We start from the raw sequence: 13679 nt of genomic DNA, 5'->3' as shown, positions 1-13679 counted from the left end.
GACAACCCCATACTGAGCTGGCCTTTGTAGGTTGGCTTCCCAGTCAATGGGCAAATGATACTAAGCTCTAAATCACTGAAAAGAAAACCCGCAGAGTAAAGACCTCATAGGGCGGAGTGGAAAAGTCAAGTCCTCCTAGAACCCAATTCACTATCCGGTTATTTACCAGGGGTTGTTTTTACAACAAATTAACTTTTATGGTTCATGTACAAAGGTCAAGCAAACACTGTGGCGTCTGAAGGTTTCAGCCATGTTAAAGTGGTATATGTACATCTCCTGCAGGTATTTGTGCTACAAGGAAGACAGTCAATTTAGCTTTATTTCAAGATGTGATGTTCCATATGTTGTATTGTTATTGGTTTATGGGTGCCATTAGGTTGATTGTAACCACCTTTTTAGAAACTTCATATAAGAATGCAAGGTTGTGAAATTAGAAACCTTTTTGGACAGCACTAAAACAATGGAAAATTTGGTAAATATTTTTATGACCCAGAAAATAAATGGGTAGAATTAGTTATAAACTATAGTTAAATATACATTTTTTCCTTCTTTGGTACTTTTAACCAAGTATAGCTCCTTTGGCATCAAGTATTTATCCACAAAGTCCTAGATAAGAAGAACGGAACAAACACAAGTACATGGATGGGACACTTCAAATGTGGGTAACACAAAAGACTTGAAGGGTCCACAATGCCAACATATGTTGTGACCAAAACAAAGCAGAATTCTAATGATTATTATAAATGCGTAAGTATTTTATACTTTATAAAATATAAAAAAGCGTAAACTTTTTTTTTACCCCTAAAGGTTGTGGACATGCTGAACCTACACTTTAAGGCTATGTTACCAGACACTTTATTCAGTCATTTATTGAGCCTCAAATAAAATGTTCCAAAAATTGTAAAAGAAAAGTTGCTAATCGTTTTTCAAAAAAACTTGTAGAAACACCATCAAAGTCAATTTTTTGGTCAATTTTCCTATGTTTTTTTGGGCCATTTTTAAAACTGTAAAACATCAAAAAATGTCCCACAATATTGTACGTGAACGTAACCTAAGCAGTATATAAAAGTAACCAAACTCAACAACTCTATGAATTCATTAAAACCATTGCCAAAAACAAACGTTGTGTTAACTGTGTGCCTAAATCTTTATCATCAATCTATCAGGAACAATCAAACTATTTTTTAATCTTTGAATTGTATTAAAATTGCTGCCTATTAATATTGATTGTGTTTTTTCACCAATCCATTGGATATAAAGAAGGGGAAAAAGGGAAAGTAATGAAAAACATTTTTTTTTTTACTTTGCCAAAATGTTAAACTTATTTTGGTAATGGGTGATCACATGCACATTATATCTATAAAACTTAAATCCGTCCACTTTTTTTTTATATATATAATCCTAATAAAATACCGTAAACCTGCTGGGGTGAATGGGACCATACATGGTTAAAGTTTGTGCATTATATTTCGAAACCTCTAAAGTCCTAAAGATATAGTCAATGAACTATATAAAAGAGCTCTAATGGCTTAGTATAACATATACTGTCTAAAGACAAAGGTGACCCACTTTATACAATCTAACTTGGTAGGAGAAGAAGGAACTTTGTAGGAGATCTTGGTAGGAAGAAGATAAGGCTGTGACTCTAAGGTGAGGACTGAAACCCTGCTCCGCCGCCTTTGTGTGCACTGCAGGAATGTGCTTGCCTTTCATTCTACTTTTTGTGTCTAGCTCTCTGCCTTGCAAGCGTATCTTAAGCCATGCAGGGTCAGGGCAAACAGAGAACTGCATTCATGAATAGATCAAGTTTATGTGAGAATCTGCTCCTCCAGTGCCCTCAATTTCCATATGAATTGTTAATAAAATCTCAGGCTGAAAGCACATGATCACATCAGTGGGGAAGTCATGCAGAGAATCCCCCGGCTAAGAAAAAAACTGCTCTATCTTTCTCATCCCCCTTTCTTTATTCGTGGGAATTAATCCTTGTAACCCCTCCCAAATAAAAAACCCCATCCCTCCACCCTCGACACCATTCTAACACCTGATCACTAGGGAACAGATTGCAGAAACGACATAGACACAAAGGGAACAAGATGGTAATAGCCCTCACCTGCCTAGCAGTTGGCCATCACAGATACCTCCAACCAAAAAGAATATTAAGACGAGAAGACAATGGCTCGCATCTAACAGCTGATGCGAGGGGCTAGATCACTTTCCCACAGCTTTTTGACATTGGGTGAACTGAAGAGCAAAGAAGACAATGGAAGGTCATACATGGTGCAAAGAACAGAACCCAGGGCTATTAATGTTATCTTCCCATGGAAATGTAGCGGACAAGAGACCATGTCTGCTGCCCCTGCTTCTTGTGTCATTTACCAAGGTCCCTCTTGGCCTTTTGAATTTATTCTGATATGTGTCAATGAGGTACAGGGTTTATAAATGACAAGCCAGCTTGGTTTCCTTTGTGTTAAAGAATAGAAAACATTATGGCCACCATTCATCTTCTGTGTAACCCCAACATGCACCCATATTAAGGGGAAAAAAAATATAGTAGTATATATTATACTAACTGCTTGTGTGGAAAAAAGAATATATTAGGGAATTATTCATAATGCATTTTACTGATATAATGGTGGCTCCAAACCAATGACAAAGTGGACTAGGACTCTATGGGAACCCGGAGAGATGGCAGTCCACCCTAGGTTGGTAGCGCACCATATCACAGATTTCGTCACAGATCCTACAAACGAGGGTGAGCAGTATTGTTGTGCAAACTTGGCAAACGTTCGGGTTCGGCTGAACCTGAACACTCGCCATTTGACTCCTGGTGGCTTAAAGGGGTTGTCCAGCGAAAACCTTTTTTCTTTCAAATCAACTGGTATCAAAAAGTTATGCAGATTTGTAATTTACTTCTATTAAAAACTCTCAAGTCTTCCTATACTTATGAGCTCCTGTATGTCATGCAGGAAATCTTTATTTTATTTTCAGTCTGACACAGTGCTCTCTGCTGACATCTCTGGCCAAGACAGGAACTCTTGTCTCGGTTTTCTATAAATACCCATAGAAAACCTCTCCTGCTCTGGACAGTTCCTGTCTCGGCTAGAGATGTCAGCAGGGAGCACTGTGTCAGACTGAAAATAAAACACCACTTCCTGCAGGACATACAGCAGCTGATAAGTATGGGAAGACTTGAGATTTTTTAATAGAAGTAAAGTACAAATCTATATAACTTTCTGGCACCAGTTGATTTGAAAGAAAAAGATTTTCGCTGGACAACCCCTTTAAGAAGTTGGGTGAAGCTGTAGGGTTGTCAGAAAAACATGTTTTTCAGGACTCCCTACAGCTGCTTCCAAATTCTCCAGCCACAAGAGTTAAATGCTGAGCATTTGGCTTTGGGGGAACCTGAACGTTCAGGAACTTCGCTCAACACTAGTGAGGATAACTAACCAAAGATTCATGGGGGTCCCTGGAGAGCCAAAGCTTAGCTTTGGCTGTCCAGGCATGATGGGAATTGTAGTTTTGCATCCCCACCCCTGCTATAAACACAAAAAAAAACTATAAAAGAAAGACTGGACAACTAACCCAAGAGTCATGGCAACAGGATCCCATAGTTTAGGTTCTGACAAGAAGCCCATTTTTATTTTATTTTTTTCTGTGGGGCCCTTCATCTCTATGCAATACATTTATGGAATTTTCCAAAATTAATGTAATAATAGTAAAATTGAGATTTCTCCAGCAATTCTGGGAAAATGACAGCAAAAAAGCAGAAACAAACAACAACAATGTATTAATACAGCCTCAGGGGAGGTGTATAACTGCAGAATTTCAAGACCCTAATGGGATCAAAAAGGGATGGAAGCAGCCTGCAGACAGAGCTGGGATGGATAAGAAGGGGTCTATGAGTTGTCAGGAGGGATGTGTTAGGTGATGATGTCATTCTGTAGTTAACAGGAGGTGAACTGACTGATGACAGACTGCTTCCTGAGACACAATTTTCTGGTGGTTTGAGTGTTAGTCACATGACCCAGCCACAGTAATTAAATGAATGGATGGAGCAGAGCTGGACCGAAACAAATGGCACTATAGGAATAGTGCATTATATAAGGGGGGAAAAATGGAGTGCTTCTTTAAAGTGACTCCGTACCCACAATCTGCCCCCCCCCCCCCCCCCCCCCAAACCACTTGTACCTTAAGATAGCTGCTTTTAATCCAAGATCTGTCCTGGGGTCCGTTCGGCAGGTGATGCAGTTATTGTGCCAAAAAACTTTTAAACTTGCAGCCCCGTGCCCAACGTGGCTTAGAAAATCTGTGCCCAATCTTGCACCAACCCTTCGTCATTAGGAATGTCACTGGAACATTTTGTCCTGTCTGAACATTGCACAGGTGCCTTAACGATCCAGCCCATGTGCCGGGCTGACACAGGTGGGGAATAGTAGGCAATCTGCCTGGAGCATTCCTAATGATGAAGAGGAGGGACAGAGAGGTTGTGCCAGCCTAATGCATACACAATCTAGGCCACGCCCGTTGGGCACAGGGCTGCAAGTTTAAAAGTAGTTTTTTTAGCACAATAACTGCATCACCTGCCGAACGGACCCCAGGACAGATCTTGGATTAAAATCAGCTATCCGAAGGTACAAGTGGTTTTGGGGGGGGGGTCAGATTGTGGGTACAGAGTCGCTTTAATGCATAATTTTCTCCTTATACAACTCTATAAAGCAGAATTCCTTTTTTTTGTGTGTGTGTTACCCCCTGCAAACAAATGTGGAAAAAATGAAAACTTAAGCTTGTCCCACAAAAATAACCTTAAAATAAAATAATCCATACATTTGGTATCACAATAATCACAGAAAGCATAAATAGCTGTATTTAAAGTTCCATTTAAATCATCCAATCTTACATTTTAGCTTCACTTGTTGCTACAGGATCATTCCTGTGATTGATCCCATAAGACTTTTATCAATATCCAAGGTGTGTGACCAGCCTTTGGTCAACAGATCTGAATGCCTTGTAAAGTCTTTTCATATGCACCTTCATAAAGATCAATAAGCGCGCACACACACACACACACACGCGCACACACACACACACACACACACACACACACACACACACACACATTATTACCTCCTGTATTATCCCTAAATTGGATCCTTAAAACCATGGATGGGGAACCTTTGCCCTTCCAGCTGTTGCGAAACTACAATCTCCATAATGCCTGGAGAGCTAAACCTTGGCTTTGGCTGTCCAGGCATGATGGGAACTGTAGTTCTGTAACAGCTGGAGGGTCGTAGGTTCCCCATCCCTGCTATAAAACATAACAAGAAAGAACGAGAGAAAGAAGATGCACAGTTTCTATCTTCTTTATTCTTGTTTCCAAATATAATGTCTACTTGTACAGCCCTATTAGCTCTTTGTGAACCAACATGGTTCTGATGTCATAGAATGTTTTACGAGTTTCTTAAATCTGGCTCAAAAATCCTTACAAAGTATAATGACTCAGATGCAGCTGCTTAGACGTGCTAGTAGCCCCTATCCCCCAGTTAGGTAATTCCCCCATGCCATTTATAGCATAGATCTTACAGCATATTTGCTCAGGGCATATGCATAGAAGAAATGTATGATTCTAGTCACTTGCACAATGAGGCAATGTTCACACAACGTAAGGTTCATATTAATCACGGCCGTTGTTGCCGATTTGAACAACAGCCGTAATTTATACGAACCCTCCATTGTGCTGGCTTCTAAAGAATCCCAGCCGGAATGTATACACATAGTATACGCTCCGCCCAGGATCCATAGCGGCGCCACATGTCAGTTTTAGGCAGCAGAAAACCCTGTCAGTTCACACAATGGTGCGTGCCGCTCCGGCCGCACGCTCCATTGTGTGCAGCAGAGAATTCAGATGGGGGCACACACGGATGCGCCCACATCCAAATTCAGCGGCGTACCGGCCAGGATGATCTTTTCTGAGACCGGCCGTTCCGTGACCCAGCCTGTCTCATACAACGTGTGAACATAGCCTGACAGTGTTTGCTTAAGCTGTGTTTACATTGAATTAGCAGTACCTCTGATAGATGATATACGAAGGGATTAATATAGTAAGGGATTGAGTTGATAACCTAAGATTCACTACTTAAAACAGCACTGTGCAGCTTAGCTCTAATGGCATAGTGGCTGCTACTTCATTTTAGATAACTCTGCTTACATTCTGCATTCTTCTTTTTATTACATGAGGTGTGATCTTATAGATCAGCTAACCTAACCATACTGGATCACCTATGCTCACAACTCTACATTGTGCAATTGCTGTTATTCCTCCTGGAAATGTATGAAAATAATGATAACTGGGCATTGCCATACTTCTCACCAATAGGATGTATCTGTATACACTCTGAGGCTATGTTCACACTTAATATAACACCGTCCGTTGCATAGCACGGCAGTGTTCCGCACGTTCCTGCAGCCGATACCACTCAGCTTCAGGCACATTTTTTTCTAACAACTGAATTGCAGGCATTGTTGGTTGTTCTTAAAATTCAATTAACCATTGACTACAATGTAAAGTACTACTGCTGGCCATACTTTGCATTGTGTGTACAGCTATTGTTTCCTGATACTATGATGTCAGCAACCCCCTCACTCTCTATATAAGGTTATGGGCTTCCTGGAGACGGCCAGTCGGCTGTGTGTAGTGGAGAGCAGGTTGCAGCAGGAAGTTAGAGCAGTGACAGAAATACAGAGAGAGATAGGGACAGAGAGGAGAGGAGGGTGGATTGTGGGTGGTTTTCTGTGGGAGAACTGAAGCCATTGTCCACTATACCAAGTAACTGGGTGACTGTTGTTCATTATACCAAGTCACTGGGTGCTGGGTGTGCATTATAAGAAGTCCCAGTGAACACAGTGTCCATCTTAATAACTCACTGGGTGCTCATTTATCAATGTCCACTGCTGTCCTCAGAGAAAATTGATATTATGCCATTGATCCACCAACAACTACTACTGTCCATGGCAGAAATTGAATGATTGACAGGCTGATTAACATTTTCCAATTTTGACACTGTGACAGCCACAGCTGTTGAAAAAAATTGCTACTCTGTCCCACCATTATAGCTACCATAGTTTGCCTGTTTTAATACAAATTCGTTTGTAAGCGATTCGCGAATATTTGCAAATTTGCGCAATGAATTTCTAAAGTGATTTGCTGATCACTACTAGCGATATGACTATTTAGCCCCAGCAGCCTCTTTGTGCACTGTAGGCTATGACACCACCTCTATGTTGCCTTTTGGATCTCTGATAAATTTTTGCTCTCATTTAGTATACCTGGAGCAAAAAATCATTTTCCTTCTGGAGGATATTCCATGTCTCATTAACTTCTGCTGATTCAGCTACAATATTGAGCCGGCATGCCTACATAAATACGATCAGTAATTAAATCCAGTTCCTACTTCATCTCTGCCAGCAAAATATCTACAGGCAAAATTTACAATTTCAGTGTTATTCATAGTAACACAAGATGGAAAGAAGACACAAAGAAACCAAAAGTTATATTTAGGGGAAAAGAAAAAAAAAAGTATATTGAAAATTACTTCCAGACAACCTATGTGAAAGGCTCTTCTACAAATATTAGTCCCAATGCACAGCTCTAGGGAGAACTGTTTCTCCTTGAGGAGATCCAGGTGAGAAAAATTGATAGAGGCAAAGCTCCATGGGAAAAAAATATGCAAATGAGCTATTTTCAGAAGAAAATTGTTTCTCTAGTGCAGGGATGGGGAACCTTCGGCCTTCCAGCTGTTGCAAAACTATAATTCCCATCATATAATTGTACTTTTGCAACAGTCGGAGGGCCAAAGGTTCCCTATCCCTGCTCTAGTGCCACCTATTGGAGGTTGTTGGCCCTATAGAGACATATTATTAATTCGGGAAGAGTCCACATATACAGTAATAGAGGTGATGTATATACAGGTAATCAACATAACAGAGACATACTGTGGGGCACATAGCAAAAATAACCCAGTGTTCTCACAAACCCCAATGGGTGGTAAACCTCCAGACGTGATGTCTAATAACTCTCGAAGGTGACGATGAAGCCTACCTTATGTCAAGTAGGGACTAGCAAATTTTGGCTCTCCTGTCCTCAGATGGGTTAGAACAGGTTCCTAATTTTAGATTTATGGGCCTCTTGTAGTTTTGCAACAGCTGGAGGGCCACATGTTCCCCATCCCTGGGATAGAGAATAATATGCTTACTGATGAAGATCCAACTAAAAGGACCCCCACCGACCACAAGAAAAGAGAAAAATTGTCCTTTCAAATGAGGGAAGCGCACCATGCATTCATAGCTAGTACTCTACGAAACTTTTACAATCTATAATAGGCAAAATTTAATTTACAGAGAAATCTTAAAATGTAATCAAATCTAATGTGTACAGCAATATGGCTTTGTAATCTGACCCCAACCCTTTAAAGGGGTTGGCCACTTTATAGTAAAATAGTTCAGTGTACAGTATTAGTGTACTCACTGTATATACTGACAGCAGCTCCCTGTGTACCTCATAGAGATAAACTCAAACTCCCCTCCTCCAGGCTTGGCTGCCCTGCTCTGTGGTGTTTCTGTCTATAAAATGGCTGACATGGAGGAGCATGTGTCCAGGTCCTGCCCCCAGTGTCCTCCATAGACATATACAGCCTTAGGGTGTGTTCACACTGAGCAAATACAGTGGAATTCCGGCATGGAAACCCGCTGTGCTCAGTGTCCTGCAGTGAGTGAATGGGAGGGCATGCGCCTGCTTCCTTCCCTCTCCACTACGGCAGCGGAGGAGCACGCGCTTTCCCATAGAGGGTCAATTACACACTGAGATGGGCAGAGTTTCGCCACGGAATTTGCGCTCCTCCGCTGCTGTAACTCTCCGCCTACAGAAGTGACATCTTTTAGCGGAGAGGAGAGGAAGCGGATGTGCGCACCCTCCCATTCACTCACTGCAGGACACTGAGCACAGCGAGATTCCGCTCCAGAATTCCACCGTATTTGCTCAGTGTGAACATGGGGCAGGGAATGGTCCCTTGCTCCTCCATGTCGACCATCTTATGGACAGACTCACCAAAGAGCAGGATAGCACAGCCTGGAGGAGGAGCACTTGATCTTAGCTCTATGACGTACACAGTGAGTACACTTACTAATACTGTACACTGAACAATTCTGCTATAAAGTGGCCAACCCCTTAAAATAATCACACGCAAACTAAATTTGATACTCATACTAGACACACCTAATTTTTCTTCGAGAAACTCTCAACCACTATGTGCAAAGTAGTAAAGGAGGCCAGTGTCAGGGCAACACTGCTCGAAGGTCTGCGGATGCCCAGGAGGCTGCCCATCAATCCAAAGGAGAAGAAAAAAGAAATCTCAGCATTCCAGTAGGCAGTAAAGACATAGAGACTTTACTGAGGAACCATCAAATTCACAGGTGACACCTGACACATTTCAGGCAACAGTTGTAAAAAGTCCCTTTTTAAATTTAAAGGCATCTTCTACTTAAATAAAGTTGACAACTGGAATCTCACGAGATGCTTGGTATAAAGAAGCCATAGCCCTCAGCACTGTGACCCACTTTCATAAGTCAAAGTTTGCAACAGAAGATACCGGCCCTTCCATCCATAACTTGGACTTTGGATCAAAGTTTATAATTCAGCTTAGGACTTTACTTGCACACGGTAGAAACTATTGCCTTCTGACATATTAAGATATTCTTTACATAGAAACACAGATTATCAGCAGAAAAAGAGCCCCTGGTTCATCTAGTCCGCCCTTATATTATTTCCTTTCTTATTATCTTAGGATAGATATAAGTTTATCCCAGGCAGGTTTAAATGCACTTACTGTAGATTTACCAACTACATCTGCTGGAAGTTTGTTTCAAGCATCTACTACTCTTTTAGAGAGAAATAACTCTATATTCAGCCTGATAATGATTTCCAAACAGGATGAATGTCTATAGCCTTTTCAATCACAGTGTAACACAACAATATAGAAGACAAGGATTTTGTTGCATTCTACTAAGAATTGCACAAGTAGAATAGCTACCATAACAGACTTACCAAGCACTCTGCTTCTTCCAGCTTATGCATCATGTCTACCTAAAAAAGAAGAAAACGCAATGTTAATTAATGGGTGCAAACATTTAACTGAAATAAAATACATTTCCATGAATATCTAAAACACAATGTTTGAAAAAAAAAAAAAAAAAAAAATTCTTGAGAGTTCTAAGCTTTTCAAAGTAAACAATGGGTTTAGGAGGAAGAGGAACAGAAAAGGAGACTTAGAAAAGGAAGAAGATGCATTTTGTCTGATAAGATAAATTAAAGCTTCCTGTTTTTACATGTGCTGTTTAGGGCTTTATTACACCAAACAATTATTTGCCATACATGACTGATTACAGACCATTCTGGACGATAATTATTTAATGAAATAGCGCCTCTTAAAAGACCATGACCAGCCGACAAATTAAAAGATCCAAATAACAATAGCAACAGTGTGCTGCACGCTATTCCGTGTAATAGAGTGGTGACAGCAGATCACCCCTGATTACAACAGTCCACCTGGACTAGCCAAGTATTGTCTGGGCAGCCCCTTTAACAGCTCTCTGCGCCCCCAGCTCCTCGCACTTGTTATCTATGTGTGTAATAGCACAGAGAACGAGCAGGGAAGGAGGAGGAAGCAAATGCTGACCTGACAAGTAGATTTTTTTTTTTGTAATTCTGTCCATTTAGGTGCTAAAGAGAAACATCATCTTACCTTCTTTGCTTCCTCTGCCACCACCATTATCATGGTTCCACTTGTGGGATCACAGTCAGCATGCTCAGCCAATCAGTTTCTGCTGCAGTAAGCCACCTCCACCACTGATTGGCTAAGCAGGCATATCCACATGCTGATCTCAAACCTGTCAATGGTGGTGGTGGGAGACCATGAAAAGTATAGGTATTTTTTTTTCTATTTAGCACCTGCCTAGTCATACTTACAAGAATATATTCCCATGGAATACCCCTTTAAGTAGTGTATACCTACATATTCAGGCTGATAGTTGTGAATCTACCTGATCTGTCAGACCACAGAATGTGTTTACCAATTATTTAGTTTTGCCAAAAGCGAAGCTGAAAGAGGTCAAATTGATTATTTTGATGAATCCAAGCAGCAGCCGAATCTCAAATCGATTTCTGGAGAGGAGTGAATAAATTTAATTAACTCTGATTACAAACAAAGATCTCGCCTTATGGTTTCCTTTCAATTATTTTTTCTAATTTTAAAATTGACGGAACGGCGGATAAAAAACTGAAAAGTTGATGACAAAGGTAAAATCAGTTGTGATACGGCATTCAGAAAATGGAGAGGGGGGGGGGGGGACATTTCCAGGAAGAATTAATTGAAACTACTGAGATCTGCAGATGGTTTATTCCCTATACATGTAATTAATAAATGAAGAAAACCTGTTCTCACACAAATATCAAAGTTAAGTGCTTCTACTAAAAGATTTTTCTTATGGTGCGTTTACACAGGCAGATTTATCTGACAGATTTTTGAAGCCAAAGCCAGGAACAGACCATAAACAGGAATGGGTCATAAAGGAAAGACTGAGATTTCTCCTTTTTTCAGATCCATTACTGGTTTTGGCTTCCAAAATCTGTCAGATAAATCTGCCTGTGTAAACGCACCATTATACACTTCAGTAGAAACTTGAATAGCATTGCCATGACCTAGATCAGCCTGGTCCAACAAAATATTATAGGATCCTCTAGGAGGACTATGGCATAAGGTGTCCATACCCATTAAGGGACTTACACACCTTCAATAACTGTAGGCCAAACCATTGTTCGACTGACAGTTCACTCTCCCATCCTTCCATGCACATGATGTTTGGGAGATCCATGCTTCTCTGTTGATGGCTTATCCCTTCTAAAAAAAAAAAGAGCAGTGACAATCTATCACACTCAATCTGACACATACATACACCTTCTTCTATTGGCAGAATCCACGACCAGCCATACTACCAAAAGCAGTTCTGGCAATGGCTTATCACTTATGGAACAAAGAGATTGGTAACTTGAAATCTAACCTAAAAATACAAAAAAAACACAGCACTTCTTCAGTCTCAGTGGGACTCAATCATCTAAAAAAACTTGTATGCAAGGGATGAAGCAAAGTTTCCTGCAGCCCAACAGGTAAGTCCATACACTTTTGTATACTTTGTATTGCAATCTAACCTGTTCAATCCTTCTCTTCTCCAACATCATCTGACTGAGAAAAGTCCTGGCCTGAGCCATGCCATACACATAAAGGCTATGCTCACACTTTGTAAGACACCGTCCGTTCCATGACCTGGCCAGGTCACGGAACGGCTGGTGTCTGAGAAGATCATCCCGACCAGTACTGCAGTGCCGGCGGGATGATCTTTACTGCCGCTAAATTCGGATGCCGGAGCCGCACACTCCATAGTGTGAGCTGACAGGGTTTTCTTGCGGCACCGCTAGGGATCCTGGCCAGACGGTATGCCATGTGTATACACTCCGGCTGGGAATCCTTAGAAGGCAGCACTACGTAGGTTCCGTAGTAATGACAGCCGTTGTTACAATGGTCATAATTACTACGGAACTTACGTAGAGGGAACATGGCCATATACTGTACATAAACATAACTCCTATACATTTAAACATTCAACTCTGATGAGCATACATGTGTTTTCAAAGAAAAAAGAAGGGTAATCCACTGCCAGGTTTGGTGGAGGTTTATCTATCCTGAGAACTAAAGTTTCAATGATGATGAAATCCAACTGCGTGATCCTTTTCTCCACAAAACACAGTAGACATTGTCTAGAATAAAAATAAAAAAATAAATAAAAAAAATTGTCCTAGAAACAGCTCCCTCCCTGGTTGTGCCTAGTACTGCAGCCTCATTTAAGCGACTAGAAATGCACCACAATACCAACAACGTATTACACAATTCCTTTAAGGTATGTGTTGTTAACATTCACTTGTTACAGATAAAGCCTAAGAGGCTGATCTGCCGTTCACATCATCTATCATTTTCCACATCAGGAACGGTCATTACTATTATTATCATGTCTATGGGGAACCTTTAAAAAATGTCAGGTATTTTAATGAAATCAGCACAAGCTAAAAATATGAGCTGTGAATACTTCTTAATTTTACTTTGGCGTGACTTCACCGAGACCTTACGTATTTTACAGCCGAATTGAGATGCGATTATTTCAGTACACCTTGGGTCAACCTTCACTTTCAGATTAGAGAATTAGCAACATCCTAATATACTCTGCAAGCAACTCAAGTAACAAGACAAGCAATGGGGGAATCAAACCAGCAGAGGAGGAACCTGAAGCCCCCCACCACCTACCATGTGCTATTCACAACACTGGGCTCTTCATATGGGGCAATGGGACCTTTGCACAGTCTTGGACACCTAAGGTCTAGGGTGATGGATACCCCCTGCAGAGGAGGAATGTAACTTCAATGAGGCTGCACTCTCCTATTACATGAATTGCTTCCACATGTATAGGTTATCATTTGGCAAGTACATATACACTAAATGCAGAAGCATGTAAGGGGGGAGGGGGGACATGTGTTTTGCGATACTGTCCAATGCAGGTGGTAGGCTCGCAGGTACTTTGGA

General features: G+C 41.0%; 1 long non-coding RNA gene across 2 annotated transcripts in view; it reads right to left on the bottom strand.

The window, feature by feature from the left end:
• LOC138767656 (uncharacterized) overlaps window positions 1-13679 on the bottom strand; it is a 271823-nt gene that overhangs the window by 234537 nt on the left and 23607 nt on the right. For both annotated transcript variants that reach the window (XR_011358828.1, XR_011358827.1), the window contains exon 2: window positions 10097-10135. This is a non-coding gene — a long non-coding RNA (uncharacterized lncRNA). The remainder of the gene's footprint in view (window positions 1-10096; window positions 10136-13679) is intronic.

The sequence above is a fragment of the Dendropsophus ebraccatus genome, chromosome 11 (assembly GCF_027789765.1).
Source record: "Dendropsophus ebraccatus isolate aDenEbr1 chromosome 11, aDenEbr1.pat, whole genome shotgun sequence".
Taxonomy (NCBI): Eukaryota; Metazoa; Chordata; class Amphibia; order Anura; family Hylidae; genus Dendropsophus; species Dendropsophus ebraccatus.
The sequence above is the reverse complement of the archived record's forward strand: the minus strand, read 5'-3'. Positions and strand labels throughout refer to the sequence as shown.